This window comes from Zalophus californianus, chromosome 7 (assembly GCF_009762305.2).
Source record: "Zalophus californianus isolate mZalCal1 chromosome 7, mZalCal1.pri.v2, whole genome shotgun sequence".
Taxonomy (NCBI): domain Eukaryota; kingdom Metazoa; phylum Chordata; class Mammalia; order Carnivora; family Otariidae; genus Zalophus; species Zalophus californianus.
In genome coordinates this window covers 55,518,177-55,533,743 of record NC_045601.1, presented here as the reverse complement: position 1 = coordinate 55,533,743, position 15,567 = coordinate 55,518,177, and the positions used below count along the sequence as shown (strand labels likewise).

General features: G+C 36.8%; 1 pseudogene; it reads right to left on the bottom strand.

The window, feature by feature from the left end:
* Window positions 1-13,139: 13,139 nt before the first annotated feature.
* On the bottom strand, window positions 13,140-15,171 carry LOC118357214 (annotated as a pseudogene).
* Between the last annotated feature and the right edge of the window lie 396 nt (window positions 15,172-15,567).

The following is a 15,567-nucleotide window of genomic DNA, read 5'->3' as shown; positions in this document are numbered from 1 at the left end:
CCTCTGTATTTGCACTATCACTGCTCTCAGCTGAAGCTCCTGATACTGTGGAATTGCTGGGGGTCAACTCCTCATGACAAGTAAGGCCAGGTAACAGCACTCTGGGGCTGAAATGCTGAGAGCAAGAGTGAGAGGCAAACGGTCTGCAATGTCTCTTCTCTACTTTCCCTTCTGGAATCATCTCTTCCCAGAACTACCTCCCAACCCTGACCATTCTCTCCCTTGCCAAGGAAACCTGAAACCCACCTTAACCCACTTGTTATCCCTTGCAGCTTTGCTATTCACCCGGAACCAGCAACATCAACTCAGAAGTTCAGGTGTTAACAAGAGATGAAGCCCCTCCTAGTTCCCCCCCTCCCCGCACTCTGCTCTCAAAAGACATTTGCATTTAGCCACTATCTGAGACCAACCGGAGGAAATTTTATGCTCTGAGGTAAGAGCGGAGCAGTGCAGAGCTAGGGAGTTCCTGGTGTTTCTGGAGACATGCAGGTACGTGCAATTTCTGGGGGCTAAAGTTGCAGGGAACCTTGCGCTCTGGAACTGGCTGGTTGCAGGGCCAGCACCTGAGGGTCCCGGGAGAAGTCACATGATGTTACCTGTGTTCATTCACTTCCATTGTTTTCCTCAGAACTGAGGGTTGTTACGTCCTGACACACTTTGTTTTCAGGTTAACCTCAGTTTGACTCCTTCAAAATGGCTAGAAGCTCTTGCTTTGAGACCAATTCGGCCCCTGATATTTTGGAACCAGACAACTGCTTTGTGTTTTCATTGCCAACTCAATTTAGATTTAGATCACCTTCTAAATCACATGGTACCATTAAGGTAGTTTGTTTACAATTCCTGGGGTTATTTGGCATTAATCACTCCCGCAAATGGCCACCAGGACATTCTCTCTTGACCGCTAGAGAAAATGATAGCTTTCTTAGTTGTTTGCCCAGCGTTGAAGGGAGCCTGCTTGCCTTTGTGTCTCCTGCCTGCCTTCAGCTGAGGCAGTGAAGAGTCTTTGGGAGGCCCTGAGCTTCTTAGCAGACAGAAGCCTGGGAAGTGGATTCAGGGGGTTATTGGCAGGACAAGGTTTCAGCAGTCTGAGCTATAGGAGCAGAGTCAGGAGAGGGAGAGCTGTGCCCCGAGAGGCGAACTCTGACTTAAGGACCACTGCTCAAAATAGTCCTCCTAGCCCTCGTCCTCCAAGCCCGAACCTGATAAACAAGCTTTAATCTCAACTGCTCCCAGTCACCTGCCTGTCATTCGACACTGCAATTGTCCAGGTGGCTATTCCTGGATGTTGCTTATCCGGAGATGCATTTGTTCCTTTTAATTTCACTGCCAGAGTTCATTTTGACTTTATTTTTTATTTATGTTTTAAAGATTTTATTATTTATTTGAGAGAGTGAACATAAGCGGGGTTGGGGGGGAGAGGGAGAGGGAGAAGCAGACGCGGGGCTCAATCCCAGGACCCTGAGATCATGACCTGAGCTGACTGAGCCACCCAGGCGCCACAATTTTGACTTTATTGAACTATAATTTACATACCATAAAACTCACCCATTTCAAGTGTGCAATTCAATGACTTTTCTTGTAAAAGTAAAAACTTCTTTACTGGGTTGTGCATCCATTACTGTAATCCAGTTGTAGAACATTTTCATTGTCCTAATAAAATCTTTTTATGCCGGTTAAGCCCCATATCCACCCCCAACTCCAGGCAACCTCTTATCTATGTCCTTCTATGTTAATATAGACTTTTTTTTTTCTCGCATTTCATATAAATGGAATCATACAGTATGTGGTCCTTTGTGTCTGGCTTCTTTGAATCCACCTCCCAGGCTTCTGTCTGCTAAGAAGCTCAGGGCCTCCCAAAGACTCTTCACTGCATCAGCTGAAGGCAGGCAGGAGACACAAAGGCAAGCAGGCTCCCTTCAACGCTGGGTAAACAGCTAAGAAAGCATAATGTTTTTGAGGTTCGCCCATGAGGTAGCAGGTCAGTGTTATTTTTGTGATGGTGGGTTCCTGCTATCCCAACCTCAAAATTCCTTAAAGGTGCTAAGACCACCTGCTCATTAAATGGTCCTTCTGCTTATTTTCCTCTTCTGCTGAAGTCAGTTTTCCACGTTACTGGGTCTGACCTTGTTCATCTCCCTGCTCAGCATGGACGTCCTCACCTAGGGGAGCTGCCCAGCCCTGCCCTTTCCAGTCCACCCCACCATGTTCAAGTCTTTGTTCAAATGATATTTCCTTAAAGGGGGTCCTCTCTGAACTCCTGGACTAAAATGCATCCTTTGTTCTGAACTATTCACTTGCCCTGCTCTGTTTCTTCATAGTTTATTAATTCCTGAAATTATATTTTCTGTTTATCTTTAAAAATATTTTTGAGACATAATTGCCATATAACACTGAATTAATTTCAGGTGTACATGATTCAACATATGTATATATTGCAAAATTATTACAACAGTAAGTCTAGTTAACACCCATCATCCTATAAATGTATAATTTTTTTGTGTGATTAGAACTTAAAATCTCTCTTAGCAACTTTCAAATATATAATACAGTATTATTAACTGTAGTCTCTATGCATGTCCCTGATGATGAGTGATGTTGAGCCCCTTTTTATGAACTTCATGGCCATCTGTATGTCATCTTTGGAAAAAATGTCTATTCAGATCCTCTGCCCATTTTTAATTGGACTTGTCATTGAGTTAGGTGAGTTATCTGTTTTGGATACTAACCACTTATCAGATATATGATTGGTTATTGTATATAATGCTGCAGTAAACATAGGGATACATGTATCTTTTCAAATTAGTGTTTTTATTTGCTTTGGGTAAATACCTAGTAATGGAATTACTATATCACACGGTAGTTCTATTTTTCATTTTTTGAGGAATCTCCATACTGTTTCCACAGTGGCTGCACTAGTTTGCATTCCCACCAACAGTGCACAGGGGTCCTTTTTCTCCATATTCTCACCGACACTTGTTTTTTTGTCTTTTTCATTTTAGCCATCTGACAAGTGTGAGGTGATACCTTATTGTGGTTTTGATTTGCATTTCCCTGATGATGAGTGATATTGTGCATCTTTTCATGTGTCTGTTAGCCATCTGTGTATCTTCTTTGGAAAAATATCTATTTAGGTCCTCTGCTGATTTTTAATTAGATTATTTGGGGTTTTATGGTGTTAGGTTGTAGAAGTTTTTTATATATTTTGTATATTAACCCCTTATTGGATATATCATTTGCAAATGTCTCCTATTCAGTAATTGCCTTTTTGTTTTGTTGATAGTTTTCCTTATTATGCAGAAGCTCTTTGTTATGGTGTAGTCCCAATAGTTTATTTTTGCTTTTGTTTATCCCTGGCTTGTGGAGACCTATCTAGAAAAATGTCTCTAAGGCCTATGTCAGTGATATTACTGCCTATGTTTTCTTCTGAGAATTTTATGGTTTCTGGTCTCACTTTTAGGTCTTTAATTCATTTTGCATTTATTTTTCTGTGTAGTGTGAGAAAGTGGTCCAGTTTCATCCTTTTGCATGTAGCTGTCCAGTTTTCCTAGCACGAATTATTGAAGAGACTGTCTTTTCCCCATTGTGTATTCATGCCTACTTTGTTATAGATTAATTGACCAAATAAGTGTGGGTTTATTTCTGGGCTCTCCATTCTGTTCTGTTAATCTATGTGTGTCTATTTCTGTGCCAATACCATACTGTTTTGATTACTACAGCTTTGTAGTATATTTGGAAACCTGGGATTGTGATACCTCCAGCTTTGTTCTTTTTTCTCAAGATTGTTTTGGTTATTAGGGGTCTTTCGTGGTTCCATGCAAATTATAGCATTCTAGTTCTGTGAAAAATGCCATTGGTATTTTAATGGGGATTGCACTGAATCTGTGGATTTCTTTGGGTAGCATGGACATTTTAATAATATTCTTCCAATCCATGAGCATGGAATATCACTCCATTTATTTGTTTTGTCATTCAATTTCCTTCATCAGTGTTTTATAGTTCTCAGGGTACAGGTTTTTAACCTCCTTGGTTAAGTTTATTCCTAGGTATTTTATTCTCTTTGGTGCAGTTGTAAATGGGATTTTTTTCTTAATTTCTTGGCTACTTCATTATTAGTGTATAGAAATACTATAGATTTCTGCATACTAATTTTGTATCCTGCAACTTTACTGAACTCATTTATCAGCTATAATAGTTTTTTGGTAGTCTTTAGGGTTTTCTATGTATAGTATCACGTCATCTGCCAATAGTTACAGTTTTACTACTTCTTTACCAGTTTGGTTGCCTTTTATTTCTCTTGTCTGAGTGCTGCAGCTAGGACTTTCAGTACTAGGTTGAATAAAAGTGGTGAGAGTGGACATCCTAGTCTTGTTCTTTACCTTAGAGGAAAGGCTCTCAGTTTTTCGTCATTGAGTATGATGGTGACTGTGGGTTTTTCCATATGTGACTTCTATTTATGTTGAAGTATGTTCCCTCTAAATCCACTCGGTTGAGAGTTTTTAATCACAAACGGATGTTTTATTTTGTCAAATGTTTTTTCTTCATCTGTTGAGGTTATCGTATGATTTTTATCTTTTTCTTTCATTAATGTGATGTATCATATCGATTTTATGAATATTGAACCTCCCTTGCATTCCTGGAATTAATCCTGGAGTTTGATCATGATGGAATTTGATCATGGAGAATGATCCTTTTAATGCATTGTTGAATATGGTTTGCTAATATTTTGTTGAGGATTTTTACATCCATATTCATCAGGGATACTGGCCTGTAGTTCTCTTTTTTTGTAATGTCTTTGCCTGGTTTTCCTATCAGGGTAATGCTGGCCTCATAGAATGAATGTGGAAGTTTTCCTTCCTCTATTTTTCGGAATGGTTTGAGAAAAATAGGTATTAATTCTTCTCTAAATGTTTGATAGAATTCACTTGTGAACCTCTCTAGTCCTGGACTTTAATTTGTTGGGAGTTTTTTAATTACTGACCAATTTCTTTACTAGTAACCCATCTATTCAAATTTTTGTCTCTTCCTGATTCAATTTTGGAAGAGTCTATGTTTCTAGGAATTTACTCATTTCTTCTAGGTTGTCCAATCTGTTGGCATACAATTTTTCATAATATTCTCTTTATAACTTTTTGTATTTCTGTGGTGTCAGTTATTTCTCCTTCATGTCTGATTTTGAATCCTCTCTCCTTTTTTTTCCCCTGATGAGTCTGACTTAGGGTTTATCAATTCCATCTTGTCAAAGTTCCAGCTCTGGTTTCATTGATCTTTTCTATTTTTATAGTCTCTATTTCATTTATTTCTGCTCTAATCTTTATTCCTCCTTGACTTCTTGGTTTTAGTCATTGTTTAGTAACATACTGTTTAGCCTCCATGTATTTGTGTTCTTTCCAGATTGGTATTGTTGCTTTTGCTGTTTGTGTCAAGTCCCCAGAAAAATCCTTCTCAAAGTCTATGTCAGGGAGCTTACCACCTTTGTTTTCTTTTTATGAGTTTTATGGATTCAGATCTTATGTTAAAACCTTTAATTTATTGTAAGTTAATTTTTGTGTATGGTATAAGATAGTAGTTCAGTCTTATTTTTTGCATGTGGCTGTCCAGTTTTGCCAACACTTTATTAGAGAAACTGTCCTTTCCCCATTGTATATTCTTGGGTTCTTTGTCATAAATTATTCAGACAAATATGTATGGGTTTATTTCTGGGCTCCCTATTCTGTTACACTGATCTGTGTGTCTGTTTTTATGCTAATATCATACCACTTTGATTACTATAGCTTTGTAATATAGCTTGAAATCAGGGTGCATGATGCCTCCAGATTTTTCTTTTATTTCAAGATTGCTTTAGTTCTTCGGAGTCTTTTGAGCTTCCATATGAATTTTAGGATTGTTCTATTTTTTTATGAAAAATACCATTGGAATTTTGATAGGGATTGCATTGAAACTTTGATTGCAGATATTGGATTCTTTGAGTAGTATGGACATTTTAACAATATTAACTCTTCCAATCCACAAGCATGCAATATCTTTCCATTTATTTGTGTCATCTTTAATTTCTTTCATTAATGTCTTATAGTTTTCAGCATTCACATCTTTCACCTCTGGGTTTAACTTATTCCTAGGTATCTTATTCTTTTTGATGCAATTGTAAATGGGATTGTTTTCTTTTTTTTTTTTTAGGATTTTATTTATTTTGAGACCGAGCACAAGCAGGGAGGAGGATCAGAGAGAGGGAGAGAGCAGAGAGCCTGATATGGGGCTCAATCCCAGGACCCCGAGATCATGACCTGAGCTGAAGGCAGACCCTCAACCAATTGAACCACCCAGGCACCTTAATGGGATTGTTTTCTTAATTTCCCTTTCTGATAGCTCACTGTTAGTTATAGAAGTATAACAGATTTTTGAATATTGATTTTTGTACCCTGCAACTTTACTAAATTTGTTGATTAGTTTTAATGGTTTTTTGGTGGAATCTTTAGGGATTTTCTCTATATAACATCATGTCATCTGCAAATAATGGTTTTCCTTTCTTTTCAATTTGGATGCCTTTTTATGTCTTTTTCTTACATAATTTCTCCAGCCAGGACTTTCAATACAAGTTTAACAAAAGTGGCAAGAAAGGGCATTCTTTTTTTTTTCCATTTTTTAAAAATTTTTTATTGTTATGTTAATCACCATATATTACATCATTAGTTTTTGATGTAGTGTTCCATGATTCATTATTTGTGCATAACACCCAGTGCTCCATGCAGAATGTGCCCTCTTTAATACCCATCACCAGGCTAACCCATCCCCCTACCCTCCTCCCCTCTAGAACCCTCAGTTTGTTTTTCAGAGTCCATCATCTCTCATGGTTCCTCTAAGAAAGGGCATTCTTGTCTTGTTCCTTTTCTTAAAGGAAAAGCTTTCAGCTTTTCATTGTTGAGTATGATGTTAACCATGAGCCTGTTATATATGGCCTTTATATTGAGGTACATTCCCCTACACCCATTTTCTGATAGTTTTTTTTTAATCATAAGTGGGTGTTTAATTTTGTCAAATATTCTTTTTGCATCTATTGAGATGATCATATAACTTTTATCTTTCATTTTGTTAATGTGGTGTATCATGTTGATTGATTTGCAGATATTGAGCCATCCTGGCATCCTTGGAATAAATCCCACTTGATCATAATATATGATCTTTATAATGTAATGTTGAATTTGGCTTACTAATATTTTGTTGAGGATTTTGACATCTATGTTCATCAGGGAAATTGGCCTGTAATTTTCTTTTTTTGTGGTGCCTTGTCTGGTTTTGTTATCAGGGTAATGCTGGTCTTGTAAAATAAGTTTGTAAGCACTGCCACATCTTCAATTTTTTGGAAGAATTTGAGAAGTATAGGTATTAAATCTTTTGAGTATTTGGTAGAATTCATCAGTAAAGCCATCTGGTCCTGAACTGTTGTTGGGAGGTTTTTGATTACTGGTTCAATCTCCTAGCTAGTATTCAGATAGTCTATATCTTCATGATTAAATTTGGAAGACTGTATGTTTCTAGGAATGTATTCATTTTCTCTAGGTTGTCCAATTTGTTGGCATATAATTGTTCACAGTAGTTTCTTATGATCCTTTGTGTATCTTTGGTATCAGTTTGTAACTTCTCTTTCATTTCTGATTTTATTTATTTGAGCCCCCTCTTAGTCTAGCTAAATATTATTCAATTTTTGTTTATCTTTTCAAGAACCGGTTCTTAGTTTCCTTGATCTTTTTATTGTGTTTTCAGTCTCTTTCATTTCATTCTGCTCTGATTTTTTTTTTTTTTAAAGATTTATTTAGTTAGAGAGAAGGCATGGACAGGAGGGGCAAAGGGAGAAAGAATCTCAAGCTGACTCTGTTCTGAGTGCAGAGCCTGACAAGGGGCTTGATCTCATGACCTGAGATCACAACCTGAGCCAAAACCAAGTCAGATGCTTAACCAGCTGTGCCACCCAGGCACCCCTCTGCTGTTTTTATTATTTCCTCCCTTCTACCAGTTTTGGTCTTCATTTGTTCTTTTTCTTGTTCCTTTAGGTGTAAGGTTAGATTGTTTGAGATTTTTGTTTTTTGAAGTAGACCCCTATTGCTATGCTATGAATTTCTGTCTATGAACTTCTTAGAACTGCTTTTGCTATACTCCATGGATTTTGGTATGTTGTATTTTCATTTTCATTTGTCTCGAGGTATTTTTCTTAATTTGTAAATTTTAATTCCAGTGTAGATAACATACAGTGTTATATTAGTTTCAGATGTACAATATAGTGATTCAGCAGTTCCATATATTACTCAGTGTTCATCAAGGTAAGTGTACTCTTTATCCCTCAAAGTGTACTCTTTATCCCTCAAGGTATTTTCTTTTTTGATTTCCCCTTTGATTTCTTCATGCACCTATTGGTTGTTCAGTAGCATGTTGTTTAAAATTCACATATTTATGATTTTTTGTTTTGTGATTTCAGTTTTATACCATTGTAGTCTGAAATGATGGTTGATATGGTTTTAATCTTTTTAAGTGTATCAGAACTTGTTTTGTGACCTAATAAGTGATGTATCCTTGAAAAAGAACAGTGTATTTGGAAAGAATGTGTGTTCTACTGCTTTTGGATAGAATGTTTTGTATATATCTCTTAAGTCCATCTGGTTTAATGTGTCAGTTAAGGCCAGTGTTTCCTTATTTTCATCTGGATGATCTCTCCACTGGTGTAAGTGGGGTGTGACAGTCTCCTGTTACTGTATTGCTGCTGTTAATTTCTCTGTTTAGGTGTGCTAATGTTTCCTTTACATACGTGCTCCTCTGTGGGCTATGTAGTTCGTTAATGGGCTTAGTACTGTTGTTACCAGGAGCATCCCATGTCCACCTGCTTTTAGTAGTACAGCTTCGAGTACCATGTGACCAGCAATAGTGTCTTCTCTGTGTGCTTTTGGCAGTCAGAGGTATAGCCTATAAAGGGGTATTTTTACTATGAACACTATTATGCATGCAAATCACAGGAAAATGTTAGATCAAGAGTTGGACACTGATTGGGCTCAGTACTAACTTAAGAAATTTAATGACTCTATGAGGTTTTGGTTGTAGATAAATGAAATGAGAAGTGGGAGTGACCCTACTAATGTATAAAATAGGAACTAGAGCCCCTCATTCAATCATTCTGTTTGATTCCCTCAGTGGGTGATAATTAAGGTCGGTACTAGTGTGGCTTCAAACAGGATATATAATAAAATCCTGTGGCAATGAAAGTTATGATTAAGAATATGTGTAACAGAATTAGTATTATACAGCTTTTTCTGGGTTAGGGCTTCCATTGATAGATGAAATTGGCTAGCTATGAGTGTTAGTGGAAGAAGTCACGTTAGTGCCAGTAGGGGTCCCAATAGGGAGTCAGAGAAGAATAGTAATGAAAAGTTGAGGCTGTTGTTAAGTTGATTTAGGAATATTAGGCCAATAAGTCTATTTAATAAGTTGTAAGCTGTTTTGTTCAAATTATACTGTTTTTTGATAATCATGTCAGTGGTACTAGTATAATGCTTAGAATAATGATTTTTAGCACTGCAGGAGGTTAAGGTTTTATACATAGTACTGTAAGTATTAGACACCATAACTAGTAGAAATAATCATAGTGTAGCCTCACAAGCCATGAATACTAAGAAGATAATAGGTACGGGCGCCTGGGTGGCTCAGTCGTTAAGTGTCTGCCTTCGGCTCAGGTCATGATCCCAGAGTCCTGGGATCGAGCCCCACGTCGGGCTCCCTGCTCCACGGGAAGCCTGCTTCTCCCTCTCCCACTCCCCCTGCTTGTGTTCCCTCTTTCACTGTCTGTCAAATAAATAAATAAAATCTTTAAAAAAAGAAGATAATAGGTATTATGCTAGCTAATGTAAAGTGGGTGTTTAGAATTATTATGGTTACTATAATGAAAAGTGAATGAATATACCCTCTAAACAGGGAAATGATATTAAATGAGATCAATATATTAATAGTTCCATGAAGGATACAATGATTGCTAGAATAATGTTGATAAAGACTAGAGACATTTGATAATTATGAAATTAGCCATAATAAATGAGTTGAAATCATTGGTTTTAGTTTAAACTAATTATCATTTGGTTCATTCTGATTCTTTTTTGGGTTCATTCATAGGTGAGACTTATGGCTGGTAATGAGATATTAATGCCATGAGAAGTATGATCTTTAGGCTGTTTGGGACAGTGAAGGTAGAGGTAGAACAGCATTTCTAGGTCGAATAACAGATGTGTAATGGCTACCAGAAAGAATTTTATGGAGAAGGGTAGGTGTGCTGATCCTATGGGGTCTAATCCACATTCATATGGGCTAATTTTTTCCATGTAGATGTTTAGTTGGGGAAGTGAGAATGCAATTAATACAAGCAATGAGTTTAGTAGTGTGTTAATTGATAGGGTTAGTACTGTATTTATTCTTCCTCGGATTGTACTGAAACTGATTAATTGGAATTGTACTATTTAATACTAAAAGAATAGGACCCTCCTCAATAAGTGGAGACATATATGAATAGTCATACTACATCTACAAAATGTTAATATCAATTCGAAGTGATAATTAGATGTGAAATGAAACTTTAGTTGCAGCAGGAAACAGATGATGAGGAAGGTAGAGCCAGTAATTACATGTAGTCCATGAAAGCCTGTAGTCATAAAAAATGTCTATTCATAAACTCCATCTGAGATTGTAAATGATGTTTCATAGTATTCGAAGGCTTGTAATAAAGTAAAATAAATTCCTAGAGAGACTGTAATGAATAGGGCTTGAGGTTTGTGTTTGTGATTTCCTCCTGTTAGGCTGTAGTGGGCTTAGGTGATAGATATACTCCAGAGCTGATAGGACAAAGGTATTGAGAAGTAGTACTTCTAGAGGATTTAGGGGATGGATGTCAGTGTGTGGTCTGCAACTACCTAGTTCAGGTGTTGGAGCTAGACTTAAATGGTAAAAGCCCAGAGGAAGCTAGTAAAGATTTCTGAAATAATGAAAAGAATTACTCCATACTGAAGCCCTTTTTGAACAATTGGTGTGTGGTGACCTTGGAATGTACTTTTTCAAAATAATGTCTCATCTTCAATGATACATAGTTAAGATGTTGTTGATGCCTAAGGATAGGAGGGAGATTGAGTTAAAGTAAAACCATATTACTAGACCTGATGTTACAAGGAGAGCTGATAGAATGCCTATAAATTGTTGGGAGCAGGAGTTTACTATATGGTATGTGTGGGTTTGGTGGGTCATTAGATGTTATCATGTAAGGTGAAGGGTTACTAGTAGAGTGAATATGTAAGCCTGAATTAAGCCCACAGTGAATTCAAGGATAGTAGAATTAAGAGTAATGAAGGTAATGAGAGCTATAGTGAGGCTAATTTTCATTAAGGCAAGGCTTCCTCCTACAATTAAATGAATGAGTAGGTGTTCAGCAGTGATACTGGCAGTTAGCCATATAGCTGGAGCTCTTGGTTGAATGAAAAGGCTAATGGTTTTGATAATTACTAGTACTGGAATGAGTGGGATGGTTATTCTTTGGGATAGAAAGTGAGCTAAGATGCTTTTGTTTTGTGACACAAGCTATTAATTACTGTCCCTGCTCAAGGTAGAATGGCTATTCCCAGATTCATAGAGAGTTGTGTGGTAGGTGTACCTGAGTGTGGTAGTAGGCCTAGTAGGCTTGCTAAGCCAATAAGTAGAATGAGTAATAGGAATATTAGGGTTCAGTTTTGTCCTTGATTGCGTCCTATGATTATGGATAGTTATTTGTTTTGATGTTAACTGAATTAGTCATTTTTTGATAGCAAGTAGATAGTTGATTAGTTGGTTAGGTTGTAGGGAATATAGTAATTGAAACTATGATAGATAACCCTATCATTATTGGGATAATGAAAGAGGCAAATAGATTTTAATTTACTTTTTCTCTCAGGGGGTGAAGTACTCCAGTGTCTTTGTTGTTTTTAATTTTGAGTTTGATTGGTCATAGTGATTTGAAATTTTTAGCTGAAATACAACAAATGGTTTATAATTATTAATATGAAGGTGATAAATTACACTGATGTATCTAGTTGTGGCGTATCATTAAGGAGAAGCTTAAACTCTGTCCTTAACCTTTTAAAGGTTAATAATACTACCTAGCTTCTTTTAAATTTTATTTTTATTTTTATTTTTTTAGAGGGGAGAAGCAGAAGGAGAGGGGGAGAGAGAATCTTAAGTAGGCTCCATGCCCAGCTCATGACCTGAGATCATTACCTGAGCCAAAATCAAAAGTTGGACACTTAATCAACTAAGCCACCCAGACACCCCAATACTACTTAGCTTCTTAATGACATTACAGTATAGTTGCAGGTAATTTTTCTAAGTGTTTTAGTGGGATTAATTCAAGAATGACTGGTATAAAACTGAATTGACCCACAAATTTCTGAGCACTGCCCATAATATAGGTTTGTCTGTATAGGTATTAAAGTTGTTTGATTTGTTTGGGATGGCTCATGAGTGCAAGATATCTGCTAATGAGATTAATATTTAGATTGTTAGTTCTATGGGTAAGACAACTTGGTTGTCAACTTTTACTAGTTGTAGTTCTGTTGGTTTTAGGTCTTGTGTGGGGATCAAAATTTAAGGAGTCAAAGAAGTCAGGAAGTAGAAGCCAAAGTTTAAGTCTTTATAGTCCATATATTCATAGCTTCAGTATCATTGATGGCCTAGTTTTTCCAGTTACTGGTGAGGGGCTGTTGATCTCATCTATTATATCAAGAATTTATAGTGATGGCAGAGCAATTAAGATTAGGATAATGACTGGTAAGATAGTCCATATTGTTTCTACTTCTTGCACATCTGTTTTATTTGGGTTAATTTAGCTGTTAATACCAATGAAATGATATAAAGAACTAGAGCGTTGGTTAAGATGATTATGTATGGTCATGAAAGTGTAGGAGTTCTTCTATAATGTGGGATGTTGCATCTTAAAAGCCTAGTTGAATGGATATGCCATGGAGATATAAAGACTTAAACCCATAATTTAACTTTGACAAAGTTATGCAAGTTTTACTAATATTTCACTATTGAAAAAGACATAATGGTTATGGTATTGGCTTGAAACCATTTTTAGAGGGTTTCTTTTCTTATTTTAGGCTTATGTAAGAGGATTCTTTAAATATATGATATGGTGGAGGGCATCCATGTAGTCATTCAAGATTAGTGTTAGTTAATTCCACTATTGCTACTTCTCATTTAGATGCAAATACTTCTCAAATTATGAAGATAATATTACTGCTGTTAAGGAGATAAATGAACCGATAGATGACATAGTGTTTCATGTTGTGCATGCATCTGGATAGAGTAATGTCAGGGCATTCCTGAGAGGGAAGAAAGTTATATTAGCTCCAATTACTATGACTGTAAAGAGGATTTTTGCCCAAGACAGTTGACTGTAGCTTGTAGAAAATAATGGGAATCAGTGAACAAATCTTCCTGTGATGGTGAATAATGCTCCTATTGATAATATGTAGTAAAAATGTGCTATCATATAGTATGTGTCCTGGACAACAATGTCTAGGGATGAGTTGGTTAAGACAATTCCTGCTAGACATCTTATGAATAGGAAGATAAAAGCTAGAGCTCATAGTATGGCTAGTGATCATTTAATGTTGCCTCCGTGAAGGGTTGTTAGCTAAATACTTTTACTCCTGTGAGGGTGGCAATAATTCTAGTAGCTGATGTAAAATATGCTATATGTCAACATCTGTGTCTACTGTTAATATATGATGGGCTCATACAATAAACCTAGGAATCAAATAGGTATTATGGCTCAGACTATTCCTGTATATCCAAAAGGTTGTTTTTTTCCCTGAATAATGCATAATAATACAGGAAATTATTCCAAATTCAGGGAAGATAAGAATATAAACTTTGGAATATCTGGAGAATCAAAATCAATATAAGCATTGGTATCAAATTGGGTTGCCTCTTCCTACAGGATCAAAGAATACGGTGTTTTAGGTTATTGTCTGTTAGTAATATGGTAATTCTGGCTGCTAAGACTGGATGTGATAGTAGTAATAGGATGGCTGTAGTTAGGAGGGATCCAATGAATAAAGGTGTTTAGTATTGAGATACAGCTGGTGGTTTTATATTAATGACTGTGGTAATATGATTGATAGCACCTAAAGTTGAGGATACACATAGATGGAGAGAGGGGATTGTTAAATTGACTGAGGCTTCTAGTGAGTTAGGTTCCTGGTTAGGGGTGTGTATACTCTTCAAATGGTTCCTGATGATGTAAGAGCAGAAATGATGGTGGTAATAGTCAGAAACTCTTGTTATTTGGGGCTCCTGGGTGGCTCAGTTGTTAAGCATCTGCCTTCGGCTCAGGTCATGATCCCAGGGTCCTGGGATTGAGCCCCGCATCGGGCTCCCTGCTCAGTGGGAAGCCTGCTTCTCCCTCTCCCACTCCCCCTGCTTGTGTTCCCTCTTACACCGTCTCTCTCTGTGTCAAATAAATAGATAAAATCTTAACATGAGTTTCTTTTTTTTTTAATTTATTTATTTGGGGGAATGCTATATCACGTGCTCTGATTATTAAGGGGACTAAACAGTTTCCAAATTCTCCAATTATAATAGCTAATACTATAAAGAAAATTATCATGAATGCATGGGCAATTATAGTTACATTATAAATTAGGTGATCTCCCAGTAAAGCTCCAGGTTGGCCAAGTTCCACATGGATTAAAAGTACCATTTAAAATTGCACCAAAAAAAAATATTTAGGTATAAATCTAACAAAATGTGTCCAGGATTTATAAGTAGAAAACTTTAAAACTGATAAAAATAAACCAAAGACTTAAATGAAAAAAAAATAAAAGGCTTCAGAGAGGGGCATCTGGGTGGCTCCGTTGGTTAAGCGTCCGACTCTTGGTTTCAGCTCAGGTCATGATCTCATGACCTGTGTTGGGCTCCACGCTCGGCATGGAGTCTGCTTGTCCCTCTCCCTCTGCTCCTCCCCCTGCACTCTCGCTCTTTCGAATAAATAAATAATCTTAAAAAAAAAAAAAGGCTTCAGGCAGTTCCCTCTATTCTAGTTCACGCACCAAATAGTAGGTATAGAATGCTGATATCTTTATGGTTTGTTGAGAATAGTAAGCAGTTTATGAACATAGGTAAAACAGCTGAGTAAGCATTAACCTCTAAATCTAAAGACAGAGGTAGAGTCCTCTTTTTGCCAAGCCCTGTGGGGAATATCATACTGAATTACAAATTCAAAGAAGCAGCTTCAACTCTGCTGGGGCTTCTTCTGCCTTTCTTCCCCCTAGGTGGTGGGAGAAATAAATTGAAGCCAATTGATTCGGGTATTTAGCCATTAACTAAAATTTCATGGGGTGGCAACCCACCAATCTAGTAAGGTTTTAGCTTAATTAAAGAATTTGATTTGTGTTCAACTGATGTAGGATAAAGTCTTACAATCCTCGTACTATTTAGGAATTAAGTGAATACACTTGCTTAGGGCTTTGAAGGCTCTTGGTCTTTTCTAACCTAAATTCCTACTCCAAGATT